The following is a 16135-nucleotide window of genomic DNA, read 5'->3' on the forward strand; positions in this document are numbered from 1 at the left end:
CAAATCTTTTGGGCAAAAGAGAGAAACAATTTTCTAGTAATACATTTCAACTTATCAAAACTTTGTGTTCCTTAAAAATCATTATGAACTCTTGAACGTACATAATAATACTCACAAAAGTTTTACCAAGTAATCTTGAAAAATATACAACGTTGAAATGTTATTTGCCTATTTATTTTTAAGAATATAGTGTTCATTCTTTAATTAGTTTAGAGAAATTAGGAATTAATGGCAAATAATTTTCTTCTTTGACAGAGTTTTGCTCTTATGTCTTTTCACAATAGGACTGAAACACTTAGACTATATTTGAATTGATGGATTTGAAGTTTAGATTAGTGTTTATATATTATTCACATTTTATTTATTTTAAATTTTACTATGCCAAGTAAATTATAATAAAAATATCTTCTATCAAATTAATCGTGTTAAAATATTATTTTGTATTTAATCTTTTTATTGGATATATATAGTTTGTTTCCTACTTGGTCGTTTACTTGATTCATCCTGTTGTCCCCTTGGACTTGATGTTGTCATGTGTGGCGAGTTAGCCAGATAATTCGAGTGAAGTTTGTTCCTCTCAAAATAAAAAATAAAAAAAAAACAGAAAAAGATAGAGAAGGTATAATAGTGCACATGAGAAAGGAAAAAGAAAAATTGCTTGCTTGGTCAAAACATGGTACCACATCAAATATTTACTAACAAGATAGTAGGAAACAACTACATAGGATCTCTAGGGATCACTTTTAGGCATGAACCAGACATACTTTCCCTGTTTCTGGTTTCCTTAATACATGATTATGATCTAAGTATTACAAACATTCTTGGTTCTATTTACAGTAGGCAAGATTTACTTCCACGGCGAACCCATGAGGCTCATACTTAGAATTACTTGAACGCCACAACTGATATCGACAAATCCATGAACGTTGTTAAGCAGACTCTTTCATTCAGATCATCTTCACTGCTAACTTAACTGCAAAAACAAAGAAGAAAACTTGAGCAAAATCAACCATATAAGAAAAGTATGCAACACATAATGGCATGTAAACTATAGGACAACCTATATCCTTCTCTGCCATTTCTACCCAAAAAGCAACCTTTGTCCCCATCCATTTCACCTCTACTGATTTTTCCCCATATTTAAAAATCAAGAAATATTGAGACCATTTTATTATCCTTTGCATAATTCAAACCCAAAATTCGGACTGATTTCTATTATGCCTTCACGTTCTCAACATTCTAATGGGGAAAGCAATAGGATTATGAATTCCAAGGCCACTTTAAACATGACGGACGCAAGGCAGTTCGGAGTTGAGGCCTACACGAGAGATAATACTCCAATGTTTTTGTAGATTTATTCTTGGTCTGTTCATTATGTTGGCTTTTGGCCTCATGTTGCTTTCTTAGAAATTTTTGTTTGTCATACATTTGCATTTTTGTACAAATTTTACAAAAACTCCATATATGTCCATATCATTGACATCTAACATTTGAAGGTGTATCACAAAATAATTTGTTGAAAAATCATTATTACACAATCACACGAAATTCAGAAATCAAATACTGCATACTAAATTGCAAAACAGTCGAGATGCCAATCTCATTATTTGTGTTAAAATCACTTGTATATATATCTTAAAAGACTTTTATCATTTATCAAAATAAAAGATAGTGATGGATGTAATTTGCTAAAAAATAGTGTACTTTTTTGGAGTCTAAACAAAGATGGTGATGAATGCAATTTGCTAAAAAACAGAAAACTTAATGCAGCTTAAAATTTTCCAAAGAGCTGCAAAAACTGTTTTGAATCCAATTCTTTTTTATGGAAATAAAAATCAATAACAGATTTCCTTGAAAATCCAAAAACGTGACTTATTCATGCATTTATCAAAAATAATTAAATGAATATATGCCCATGAATAATCAAATACAAAAAATATTCTAAACGCTGTAAATTTATTTTAAATAATTTGAAAGAAATTACTGCAATTCAAGCTGATTTTGAGAATTAAAGAAGACCACAGCTGATTTTAAAAATTAAAGAAGACCACCCACAAGAAAAACAAATCTTTGAGTCAAAGAGAAAAATTTATTTTAAGAACTTTACGTGAAAACAAAAGAACACTTGACAAGGAAAACAAATCTTTTGGGCAAAAGAGAGAAACAATTTTCTAGTAATACATTTCAACTTATCAAAACTTTGTGTTCCTTAAAAATCATTGATGAACTCTTGAACGGACATAATAATACTCACAAAAGTTTTACCAAGTAATCTTGAAAAATATATTTTTAATTGGCATCTCGACAACTGTTCCACATTAGCATAGCATTTAATCCCAAAGTTCGCAAATAAAAAATAATTCATGATTGTATAATATAGATGTTCCAACATACTATTCTGTAATACACCTTCAAAAATAAGATGTTAATAACAAGAACTAACATGGTTTTTGTAAATCATACACAAATGTCAAACGTATTAACAACAAAAAGTTTTAAGGCAGCTCATGAAGAAAACCCAACATAATAAACGAACCAAAAATAAATTTACAAAAAGATGAGGTATTTGTTCTCTCATTAAGGTCTCAACTCTATACTTGCATCATTCACATTTTTTAGCAGCCTAAAAAATCCCTAATCCCATACTTTCCAAACCAGAATGGAGAAAGCACGGCTTTCCAAAGAAATCAGAGCAGCAAATTTTAGGTTTGAATTATACAAAGTATAAAATCAATGGTCTCAACCATTCTTGATTCCAAAATATAGGAGAAAAATCAGCAAAGAAGAATTGATAGGGGCCGTTGGTTGCTTTTCAGTTAGAAACTTGAAGAGAAGACTATGAAGATACGTAAGGCTACCATTAGGTTCTAAAATGTCAACAAATTCCCACACAATTCTTATCGATATGAGGTTATCTAGTTTGCACCTAATTGGCAAACCCAATTCAAACTCTAGCCTTCAATCTTTTAATAAACAAGTATGAAAAACCTATACTAACTTATATGCTTCACTTTAATGCATGTGGAGAATGATGTATCAGGTAGGGTGATGCCCTTTGCTAATTGAACGCTATATGTGTTAGGGCTAAAGAAAACCAGATATCACCTCCAACATTAGTTCAATATGGTCCAATTTTTATTTGAAAATTCACCTTACCTAGTCAATGGGTTGTGGGACCCAAAACCTATCGAACAATTTCACAATTTTAATGCAATTAGAAACAAACTTGCAAATAAATATGGGTTTCAGCGAGACTTCAGTGACGGCATTGCCTGCATCAAATTTAGAGTATAGTGCTTTTTTCAACAAATAAAACTTGCAAATAAAAGAATTGATAACAGCAATTCCGTGTGACTCTATTGAATCTCTGTACTTTGTATCAAGACAGAATTACGAACAGACATGGAAGAAAACAACATAGATACAACATTGTAGCACTCTCCAATTAAAAGGCATAAGAACAAATACCGCACTTGATGCACTTGAGAAAAGATATTTTGCTGGCCCATCAATTGAGCAAGTATCAATTGGTTTACGAAGTTCCATTACAGTCCAAAGAGGAAATTGAGATATTTAAAGTCAAGCTCATATTCAGCGAATCACATATATGCATTAAGAAAGAAGATAAGTGAACTTGATCGGCAACAAAGATAATAGCAGGAAAAACAAAGTGTTACTTACTGTTCCTAAAGTAGGTTCATAGTTGCTGATCTAAGTGAAGATACATGTGGGGTCCCATTAGTTTCAAGCAACTGTCTTATGCTAGATTGTGTAAGATAATCGACATGGTGTGACTAACAAAAATCATCATATTTCTAGTATAGCCTAGCCCCATATATTAACAACTGCAGCCAAACATTTTCAGAAACAAAGTCCCACGTAAACCAAGGATCATTGGCAGCAATTTATACGGATGGAAAATGAAAATCATGGCCAATACATTCACACAAGCAAAATATATTAACAACTGCAACCAAATATATTAGTAAATAACGTTTCTGAAACACAACATTCATGCAAATTATAACATTGCTAGACTCACATTCTTTCCCAACCTAATGGTAGGGAAGATCAGCCAGCGGACAAAGATGACAATCCAATCCAAAGCCTGCAGGTTCTCCTGGCAGATTTGGAAAAACAAAGGTTTTGCCCTAGGAGTTACTATATCATTAACACTCGTGAAAACTTGATTCGAAACAATGATTAACGCATGCATTATTAACAAAGAACATGTAAAAGACGAAAAGATTACCAATTCAATGCCAGTAGTCTCGTCGATTCGAGTCCCTAAACCCAACATAGGTTTCGTTCCCACTCCATCTCTATACGAATCCCCTGTGAAAGCATTTGGATGCAATTAAATAACATTATAAGATGGGAAAAGACCAATGAAATCAGAGCCAAAAAGAAAAAAGGAAAAGCTAGACACAGAAAATGCAAGTGGAATAAGCAAAGCCAAATCTGCCTTCAAGAAAGAAGCTCTGAAAAACAAGACTGCCAAAAAATTGACCAGTTTGTGAGTGTAGGCAATATGTGTTAATATCCCTCAAGACACTAGCGATCAAAATGACAACAGGATCACTACTGAATATAATCATATGAAAAAACAACCATACCCAAAGGGAAAAGCCTTCAAAACCTCCAATTCAGAGAGCCATCTTGCCTATTCTCTGAACAAGTTCTGATCCAGCAACAATGTCCACACCAGCATCCTTGTATGTAAGTCCCAGACACTTGTCCGCAGACTGCAGTCGTAATCCAAGACATACAATAGAGCCCATGTGTAATTGAAATTCAAGAACCTTGAAATAACAAATCGAGACCTTAAAAAAGACAAAAAGGAAAAAGAGTAAGGCCGTGTAATTTCACAATTCAGTGACACTGAAAAGTACTCGTATTAAATCTTCCGTTGGGAAGACAGACTTCCTTTAACCAAGATACTCTTAAGTTCACAATGCAAGAACCCATAATTCAAGAAACTTAAAAGAACTCTTATGCAATGAGTTGATGTCAGACTCTCAAGAAATACCTTAAGAAAGAAGAGATCGAGGCTGAGGGCAGTCGGCGGAGGCGGCCGGACGTCTGAGACGATGTTCAAAAACGCCGCTGTTAAAAAAGAAGGGCATGTCAATGTGAGCGCCCTCTTGCTTTTCTTCTGCACTATTTTTGATTTTTCAAAATCTGGTCGTGGATGTTCCTCTTATATAAATATGCGCCGGCGCGGGGAACACAACGGTAAAGCTTTTTTGTTCTTTTCTTTCTTGAAATCACAACGGTAAAGTTGGGAAGATTAGGTTTCACTGTGGTTTGAGGGTGAGAAAGTGACAGACCCGTGAACAAGATGATGATTTCAAGGGTAAATTGCATTTTTGCCCCTGTATTATCATCAAAATGCAAAGAACCCCTATATTAAAAAAAATAGGTTAAAAATTCGATGTTTTTATTAATCTTGTGTAGAACCTTATTCCTGTTAGGATCTGGCGAAGAGCGAGAAATATTAAAAAATGCTATATCAATACAATATTATATCATATGATATCAATTAGAAAAATCTGCACCATTGTCGTGTTAATACATTAATATATGACTGGCATGTGTTGAATTAAAATATAATTAAATCATACATAATTTAAAAATATAATCACATATAACCCACACATGTAGGTGAAATAAGTGCATGTTATAAAAAAAATGGGGTTAAATGCAATTTACTTATCTGATATATGAAATGAGCAAATATCCTCTTATGACAACAAATGAAATAATTTACTATTTTATTTTTTATAGAGGATTTTTTGCTCATTTATATTATGCAATTTGATATTTTCTTTTTACATGTAAGTGTTTATGTAGCGGATGAAAGACTAATTAAAAAAATATCCAATCAATAAAATCCTCAAATTAAAAAATCTCAATTCTGTCCATCTCACCATATTTTAGCCACTTTTAAAATCGACGATCAGAATCTTGCAATTGTAAAAAATCAATTAAGTCGAGGTTACTATTTTGCCACCTCTTATATACATGACAGTAAATGCAATTAAAGCTTAAAAAATCCCACTATTCAATTTCGGCATTGGATCTTCTATTTCATCTCCTATTGCTTTTTGGGATGATTGCCGTGTGGATAATCTTAAGTGAGAGAAAATATGGTGTAAAAATCGTGGGGCAAGAGAGAGAAAATATATAGAAAAAGTAGATCGAAATAAAAAATTAAAAAAGATAAAATCTATGGCAAAGAGATAGAAAATTATCGATAAAAAATAATTAATGAGAATTTTAATATTATCACAAATTATATTTATTTAGTGGCAAGAATTATTATTTTATTACAACAATGAATTTTAAAGTTTTATTGAAGATAATTATTTTATAAAAAATATAATTAGTTTCTAATTGTAAAAATTAACTCTTATATTTACCAGTTCACTAATTCTTGAGAGAGTTAATAGTCGTGAACAAAAAAATAACGCAAAGAGAGGTAGTACAGTTAGTGAGCTGGTAAATACAGGAGTTAATTTAGTGAACTAGCAGATATAATTATTTTGTAAAAACTATTCTTTAACTTAAGAAAAAGTATTTTAAATACATTTGAAAAAAATATATCACATCAACTATAATCATTATATATTATTTTATCTCACAATTAATTATGTATTAAAAAAATATTGATTATACTACAAAAATAATGATTATTTTATATTATTATATGTGTCTTTCATTAACGCGTATTATTATTGAAAATACATTAATAAGTAACTTAAAATCATTATTATTGAAAATATTAATGAGTACGTGAATGTAGCTTTTAAAATAGTATAACATATTTAATATTTTGTAATTGTTGTAAATAAAAAATTTGCATTTTTGGCACAAGAATATCATCTAACTATGAGAATCAAGACGTCATTTATTATTGGACCTAGCCAAGTATTTTCCACACTCAACCAATTACATAATTAACTTAAGAACAATGTCTCTTTATATCTCAAAATGTAAATAGTTTAGGCTGTAATTACTTGCTAGTAAAATATGTTTGATTGAGATAAGATATTAAAATTATTATTAAATACTTTTTATTGATAATTTTCTATTTTCTTGTAGTAATAAAATTTAAATTTTGGTCTCCTATCTATCGACGGTTGTCATGAGGGATAATGGCACATGCGATAGGGAAGACAACAACCATAAAAGTGCCACACATAACTGCTATCATCAATCAGCCTGAGCGCATATATTCCCGTTCTTTCGCGACGCACATTGTCTGCTAGTCTGCCGCACGTAGGGTGCTGCCTGTCGCACAACTTGATGTCGTCTAAACATTGGATGTTGCCTGCGCGTGCAACTTCCTGCCTTTTGAACGTCGTGTCCTACATGAGTGCATGACATCCGGTCTTACTTCAAATGCATGCGGCCTGTGTGGGCGACACCTTTCTTTGTTGCAACTCAAGTGCTATCTTCACTAAACTCGGGTACCATTTAGCCAACCCCCGCAACCTTCCATGCAAAGCCCCTATCCACACATACCCACAATCATTCACCACTGTAGAACAAGGCTACGACACCAACGTATTGTTGCTCACACCTCTGCATGGCTAATTGTCACTCTAATACGATGAACCGTCTGCCTTAAACTGGTTCAAAACTTAACCAGCTCGAGTGCCACACCATGCTGGCACCCATGCACACTGACAGGCAAACTTGCCATGCCAACGTCTGATAGAGCTTCAAGGGGCTTACAGGAGCATCGTCTAAGACTGATCCGCCATTTGCTTCCAAATATCAAGAATGCTGAGGCTTGGCCTTCTCAGGTAGTATAACATGTCCCCTTTCTTCCAGATTACCCCATCTACCATTAACACCCTGTTTTCACAATATTGGTTTCTTCTTTACATGGATGGGAAATCAAAGAGTGTAGCAGGCCTAGCGTAGCGATCGAGGGAGAGAGCGGCTTCCTAGTTGGAAGGCGCGAGAGACGACTAATGGGGGGGGTTACAGGGGGGTGTCCCCCTTGTTTGGCGTCGTAAACTATATACCAGTGCCCCCTACCAGATTACTATAACTAAAGTATATGCCCCAATCCCCTTTAAACGACACTTTTTTGACTACATCATTTTAGAAGCGGGCTCGGGATCTTTAACAATCTATAAGGCAACACAGAAGACCATGATAGTCTAGAGAAAGCTCATAAAGAAAAATTATTCGTAGCTTCCTTGCAAGCAGAATTACCAATCCAGGGCCTTCATCAAATCGAAGTGCTTCTTACACATATCTACGAACTTCGGATGCCATGAAAACGCTGCAGGTGCAGGACAACCAAGAGTATGAAACTTCATCGTCTGAAAAAATTGACTGCATTTTTTTCTCAATTTTATCGGCCACAAATTTGAGTAGTTTTGCTTAATGATGCCCCCTCCTTGTTTCGAATTTTCCATTTCCTTGTCTGTCCGTCTTTTTTTTTTGTGGTGTCTGGGTGTGGTGTGTGTGTGTGTGTGCATGCACGTGTGCGGTGTGGGGTGTGTGTGTGTGCGCATGTGTGTGGGGGGTGTGTGCGTGCGTGTTGGGTGTGTGTGTGTGTGTATGCGTGTGGAGTGTGTGGGTGTGTGTGTGTGTTTGGGGTGGGGTGTGTGAGTGTGTGTGTCACGATAGGACATGTTTTACTTTCATTTTGAACATAGAAGAAGTGAGGTGTTGCTTTTATCTTCAGCGCCAACGAATGTCATCTGCGTCTTGTTACATTTGCCATCCTCCTTCAATTTCTAAGTCTTCACTTTTATCTACACAACCTTTTTTCTCGTGCAGGATATCACCATAGCTTTGCAATATTTTATACTCATTACGGGTATTGTGTGTCTTTGTGGTCTATTTATGTCCTTTGTAATATTTTTGTGTGCTTGCATAGATGTGTATCCTCATTTTTGTTTACTTGATATTAAAGAGTATTTATTGAAATAAGAGCAATAACAGGATAGGAGAGAGTGTATTGCCCTCTTCTTTTTTCCTTTCAATATATCTCGTTAGCAAGAGTGGTCTTGGATTGATTTAATTTACTAGAGGGGATATAGTAAGGAAAAATGAGTGGAGGATTGATAAAAGCTGATAACTGCCTTGGGCGGTTATGATATGCTAACCAATTCTTGAATTGGTTGACAACGACCATTACAAAATGTTGTAGTTTTGAACCCTGACTTTGGTGTGTTTAGCCATTTTGATTTTCTTCCTGCTAATAGCGGTTTCTATAATTTTCACCCTTTGAATCACATGGTAGTTTCTGTGGCATCACCGTGATTTTTGGGTACTCGCATAGAAGAGGGAGAATGGTGCTTTTGCTTAAGAACAATTAATTAGTTATATATGTTGTAGCTGATGCTTGACTCATGCTTGTGCTTACATGTGGCTTACTGTTTATCAGGTAAAGAACTAATCATTCACCTCCCCAAGTTTTTGCTATTTTCCTGCCTTCAGGTACTTATTGGCAGTTTCATACATATTTGAGTGGTAACAGTTTCCTAGTAATGCAGTTTTGGTATTGCAGAAACCAGGATATTAGGCCTATAAGTTGTTAAATTTGTGGTGTTGCTCGATAAATGGTACAGCAGTTCCCGTGGCTCTTCTTCAGAAAGTGAATGATTCATTTACTGGAAGGAGACACTAGCTTTAAATTTTTGGAAGGGAGGTAAGTTTCATGAAGTAATCAAAATTCATTACAAGTTTTTATGCTAACTTTGTTAAACGTTGAAGTGTCTTGTGTGATTTATGTTTCTTGTCGCTTGGGCTTTTGCTGAAATGCCTTAGTAAATACAAAGCTAACCTAGTGCTAATTGCTACTGTTAACCATCCTATGTATTCATAGCATTTTGGATTTTTGTTTACTTTCTGATCTCATATTGCTTTTGAGCAGTATGGGTAGTTGGATTACCTTGAAGGTACTTTTCTTTTTTTTTTATTTTCTTTTAAGGAATTGAAGGCACTTTTTTGAATTAGGTAAATTGCAGGAACTGAAGCGCAGGCGAAGAAAGAGGAAGAGGAGAAGAGGAGGGGGAGGAGTCACCATCATTCAGATGATGATTCTGCTGATCTGCGGCATAAAAGGAGGAACAGGAAGGCGTATTCAAACTCTAATTCCGATGTCAGTGCTTCAAATGATTTGCGAGTGGTTAGGGGCGAGAAGCGGTCTAAGAAAAAGAGTAGGAAACATCGCCATGAAGAGGACTAGCTTCTACAGTGGGTGATATGTCATGTGCTTTTAGGGTTTCTCGAAACTGTTGCTCAGTGTGCGCTATTCAATCTTTAATCTGGTGATTGATGAACTTCTTGATGAAAACCACTTTAGCTTAGTAGACAATGCATTAGTTTGGTGCATTTGCTGTTTTTCAGTTTGATATAATGTATCATTGTAATTGCTTTATTATTTTGGTTGTAACAATTCTGATACTTACTGAGTATGCTATGTTTGATTCTGACATGCAATCGGTCTTGTTAGTTGAAATATTGTAGTAATGCTTTGTAATTTTATTGAGTTTAAAGTTGTTTTACTTGTTGGTCGCTATTTGATGCTTTGGGAGAAGCCTACTTGTGGGCATCAAGAAGAGCTTAACTATTACTGCTCTTTTGAACCCAGTGTTATTATTGAAGCAAAGAAAGTTGCAATATTTCCCAGTGTGTTTTATATATGTAATAGTATTAGGGCAATGATTTTGCCATTAATATTATCTAGTTTCTGGATCAACCTCTCTGAATATTAAGATCTATCATAGCAGGTTTCTGTTGAGATTATGATGTCAACGAATATATTTGTATATGTTCTAATCAGCTACTACATTTCTTTTTCAATTTTATCGGCCACAAACTTGAGAAGTTTTGCTTAATGATGCCCCCTCCTTGTTTCGAATATTCCATTTCCTTATCTGTCTGTCTATTTTTTTTTTGTGGTGTTTGGGTGTCTGTGGGGTATGTGTGTGCGTGCGTGTGGGAGTGTGTGTGTGTGTGTGTGTGCGTGTGCGGTGTGGGGGTATGTGTGAGTGTGTGTGTGTGGGGGGGGGTGCGTGCGTTGTGTGTGTGTGTGCGTGTAGTGTGTGTGTGTGTGTGTATGCGTGTGGAGTGTGTGGGTGTGTGTGGGTGTTTGGGGTGGGGTGTGTGTGTGTGTGTGTGTCACGATAGAACATGTTTTACTTTCATTCTGAACATAGAAGAAGTGAGGTGTTGCTTTTGTCTTCAACGCCAACGAATGTCATCTGCATCTTGTTACATTTGCCATTCTCCTTCAATTTCTAAGTCTTCATTTTTATCTACACAACCTTTTTTCTCATGCAGGATTTCACCAAAGTTTCGCAATATTTTATGCTCATTACGGGTATTGTGTGTCTTTGTGGTCTATTTATGTCATTTGTAACATTTTTGTGTGCTTGCATAGATGTGTATTCTCATTTTTGTTTACCTGATATGAAATATTATTTATTGAAATAAGAGCAATAACAGGATAGGAGAGAGTGCGTTGCCCTCTTCTTTTTTCCTTTCAATATATCTCGTTAGCAAGAGTGGTATTGGATTGATTTAATTTACTAGAGGGGATATAGTAAGGAAACCTGAGTGGAGGATTGATAAAATCTCATAACTGCCTTAGGTGGTTATGATATCTTAACCAATTCTTGAATTGGTTGACAGCGACCATTACAAAATGTTGTAGTTTTGAACCATAACTTTGGTATGTTTAGCCATTTTGATTTCCTTCTTGCTAAAAGCGGTCTCTATAATTTTTACCCTTGAATCACATGGTTGTTTCTGTGGTATCACCGTGATTTTTGGGTAGTCGCATGGAAGAGGGAGAATGGTGTTTTTGCTCATGAAAAGGACTAGCTTCTACAGAGGGTGATATGTCATGTGCTTTTAGGGTTCCTCTAAACTGCTGCTCAGTGTGCGCTATTCAATCTTTAATCTGGTGATTGATGAGCTTCTTGATGAAAACCACTTTAGCTTAGTAGACAATGCATAGTTTGGTGCGTTTGCTATTTTTCAGTTTGATGTAATGTATCATTGTAATTGCTCTATTATTTTGGTTGTAACAATTCTGATACTTACTGAGCATGATATGTGTGATTCCGACATGTGATCGGTCCTGTTAGTTGACATATTGTAGTAATGCTTTGTAATTTTATTGAGTTTAAAGTTGCATTACTTGTTGGTTGCTATTCGATGCTTTCGGAGAAGCCTGCCTGTGGGCATCAAGAAGAGCTTAACTATTACTGCTCTATTGAACCTAGTGTTATTATTGGATCAAAGAAAGTTGCAACATTTCCCAGTGTGTTTTACATATGTAATAGTATTAGGGCAATGATTTTTTCATTAATATTATCTAGTTTCTAGATCAACCTTTCTGAAAATTAAGATCTATTGTAGCAGGTTTCTGTTGAGATCATGATGTCAACGAATATATTTTTATATGTTATAATCAGCTACTGCATTTCTTTTTCAATTTTATAGGTCACAAACTTGAGAAGTTTTGCTTAATGATGCCCCTCCTTGTTTCGAATTTTTTATTCCATCTTTTTTTTTATGTGGTGTTTGGGTGTCTGTGGGGTGTGTGTTTGTGCATGTGGGGGTGTGTGTGTGTTTGTGCATGTGGGTGTGTGTGTGTGTGTGTGTGTGTGTGTGCGTATGTGTGGGGTGCGTGCGTGTGTGTGTGTGTGTGGTGTGTGTGTGTGTGTGTGTGGGATGTGTGTGTGTGTGTGCATGTTGGGTGTGTGTGTGTGTGTGGGGTTTGTGTGTGTGTGTGTGGGGTGTGTGTGTGTATGTGTGTATGCATGTGGAGTGTGTGGGTGGGTGTGTGTGTTTGGGATGGGGTGTGTGTGTGTGTGTCATGATAGAACATGTTTACTTTCATTCTGAACATAGAAGAAATGAGGTGTTGCTTTTGTCTTCAGCGCCAACGAATGTCATCTGCGTCTTGTTACATTTGTCATTCTCCTTCAATTTCTAAGTCTTCATTTTTATCTACACAATCTTTTTTCTCGTGCAGGATGTCACCATAGTTTCGTAATATTTTATGCTAATTACTGGTATTGTGTGTCTTTGTGGTCTATTTTTGTCCTTTGTAATATTTTTGTGTGCTTGCATAGATGTGTATTCTCATTTTTGTTTACCTGATATTAAATAGTATTTATTGAAATAAGAGCAATAACAGGACCGGAGAGAGTGCATTGCCCTCTTTTTTCTTTCTTTTAATATATCTCGTTAGCAAGAGTGGTCTTGGATTGATTTAATTTACTAGAGGGGATATAGTTAGGAAAAATGAGTGGAGGATTGATAAAATCTGATAACTGCCTTGGGTGGTTATGATATGCTAACCAATTCTTGAATTGGTTGACAACGACCATTACAAAATATTGTAGTTTGGAACCCTGACTTTGGTATGTTTAGCCATTTTGATTTCCTTCCTGCTAATAGCGGTCTCTATAATTTTCACCCTTGAATCACATGGTAGTTTCTGTGGCATCAATGTGATTCTTGGGTAAATGGAAGAGGGAGAATGGTGCTTTTGCTCATGAATAGGACTAGCTTCTACAATGGGTGATATGTCATGTGCTTTTAGGGTTCCTCTAAACTGCTGCTCAGTGTGCGCTATTCAATCTTTAATCTGGTGATTGATGAGTTTCTTGATGAAAACCACTTTAGCTTAGTAGACAATGCATAGTTTGGTGCATTTGCTGTTTTTCAGTTTGATGTAATGTATCGTTGTAATTGCTTTATTATTTTGGTTGTAACAATTCTGATACTTACTGAGTATGATATGTGTGATTCCGACATGTGATCGGTCCTGTTAGTTGAAATATTGCAGTAATGCTTTGTAATTTTATTGAGTTTAAAGTTGCATTACTTGTTGGTTGCTATTCGATGCTTTGGGAGAAGCCTGCCTGTGGGCATCAAGAAGAGCTTAACTATTACTGCTCTATTGAACCCAGTGTTATTATTGGAGCAAAGAAAGTTGCAACATTTCCCAGTGTGTTTTACATATGTAATAGTATTAGGGCAATGATTTTTTCATTAACATTATCTAGTTTCTGGATCAACCTCTCTGAAAATTAAGATCAATTGTAGCAGGTTTCTGTTGAGATCATGATGTCAACGAATATATTTTTATATGTTATGATCAGCTACTGCATTTCTTTTTCAATTTTATCGTCCACAAACTTGAGAAGTTTTGCTTAATGATGCCCCTCCTTGTTTCGAATTTTTTATTTCCTTTTCTATCCATCTTTTTCTTATGTGGTGTTTGAGTGTCTGTGGGGTGTGTGTGTGTGCGTGTGGGGTGTGTGTGTATGTGTGTGTGGGGTGTGTGTGTGTGTGGGGTGTGTGTGTGTGTGTGCATGGGGTGTGTGTGTGTGTGGGGGGGGGGGGGTGTGTGTGTATGCGTGTGGAGTGTGTGGGTGTGTGTGTGTGTTTGGGGTGGGGTATGTGTGTGTGTGTGTGTCACGATAGAACATGTTTTACTTTCATTTTGAATAGTCTAATACGATGAACAGTCTGCCTTAAACTGGTTCAACACTTAACCAGCTCGAGTGCCACACCATGCTGGCACCCATGCACACTGACAGGCAAACCAGCCATGCCAACGTCTGATAGAGCTTCAAGGGGCTTATAGGAGCATCGTCTAAGGCTGATCCGCCATTTGATTCCAAATATCAAGAATGCTGAGGCATGGCCTTCTCGGGTAGGCATAACATGGACCCTTTTTTCCAGATTACCGCGTCCACCATTAACACCCTGTCTTCACAATGTTGGTTTCTTCTTTACATGGATGGAAAATCCTCTCACAGCTATACGCATGCATTTTGTGGAAAGAGGAGAAATTATTCGTTGCTTCCTTGCAAGCAGAATTATCAATCCAGGGCCTTCATCAAATCGAAGTGCTTCCTACACATATCTACGAACTTCGGATGCCATGAAAATGCTGCAGGTGCGGGACAACTGAATTTCATGATTTTTTACAAAGGCCCAAGTCGGGACCGAAAAATTTTATTATTTTACAGAGTTTATTAATTTATAGAGTATTAATTTATAGAGGTTTTACTGTATCTCGTTAGCAAGAGTGGTCTTGGATTGATTTAATTTACTAGAGGGGATATAGTAAGGAAAAATGAGTGGAGGATTGATAAAATCTGATAACTGCCTTGAGTGGTTATGATATGCTAACCAATTCTTGAAATTGGTTGACAGCGACCATTACAAAATGTTGTAGTTTTGAACCCTGACTTTGGTGTGTTTAGCCATTTTGATTTTCTTCCTACTAATAGCGGTCTTTATAATTTTCACCCATGAATCACATGGTAGTTTCTGTAGTGCTTGGGACAAAGATGAAACTCGGTTTCATTGATGGGACTTTCCCCAGACCAACAGCTGGTTCGGTGATCTTTGAACAATGGAGACGGGTGGATTTAATGGTCACGTCATGGATTTGGAATTCAATTTCCAGAGATTTCGTTAAGTCGTTCATGTACGTATCTTCCTCACGTGAACTTTGGCTTGAGATTCAAGGTAGATATGGGTGGAGCAATGGCCCTATGGTCTATCAAATTCAACGGGATCTATCACTGACTGCTTATGTGACCAGACTTAATAAAATATGGAACAAATTGTCGCCTGGCGCCTAATCCCAAATGCACCTCTGGAGGCTGCACATGTGGTTAAACAAAGCAATTGCAGAGAGGAATGAGAACACACAATTGATGCAATTACTCATGGAGTTACATGAAAGCTTTGATTATGAAAGAAGCTAGATTTTGATGCAAGAACCTTTGGCAGATTTAGAGCGAGCATTCTCCATGTTTTTCACGGTGGAGAAACAAAGGCAGGTTCACACTGATATGGGAGAAGTCTCAAGACAAATGGTCTACCAGCTCATGTTGAAAGATAACAAGAAGGATGTAGGAGATATGTTCTCAAACAGGAGGAAACCATATTTGAATAAACATAATTTGTTGCGCACCTACTGTCATAAACCTGGTCTTACATAAGACACATGCTTCCAGGTTCATGGAGAGCAAAACTGGTACAAGTACAAGTAGAAGGAACAAGCAATCGAAATTTTGTTGCTGCAGCAACACTGGATGAAAGGGCAACATCTGTAGATACCACCACT

At 36.0% G+C, this 16135-nt stretch overlaps 1 long non-coding RNA gene across 2 annotated transcripts; it reads right to left on the minus strand.

The window, feature by feature from the left end:
- Window positions 1-641: 641 nt before the first annotated feature.
- On the minus strand, window positions 642-5342 carry LOC148787356 (uncharacterized). 2 transcript variants are annotated; one of them, XR_016067055.1, is made up of 5 exons: window positions 5030-5342; window positions 4617-4823; window positions 4253-4335; window positions 4043-4120; window positions 642-973 (listed from the first exon to the last, which is right to left on the minus strand). It is a non-coding gene; the product is annotated as an uncharacterized LOC148787356 (long non-coding RNA). The 2 variants fall into 2 exon arrangements; XR_016067056.1 differs by having other exon boundaries at window positions 4617-4745; window positions 5030-5341.
- Window positions 5343-16135: the final 10793 nt, after the last annotated feature.

The sequence above is a fragment of the Sesamum indicum genome, linkage group LG8, assembly GCF_026168435.1.
Source record: "Sesamum indicum cultivar Baizhima isolate 11 linkage group LG8, ASM2616843v1, whole genome shotgun sequence".
NCBI classification, from domain to species: Eukaryota; Viridiplantae; Streptophyta; class Magnoliopsida; order Lamiales; family Pedaliaceae; genus Sesamum; species Sesamum indicum.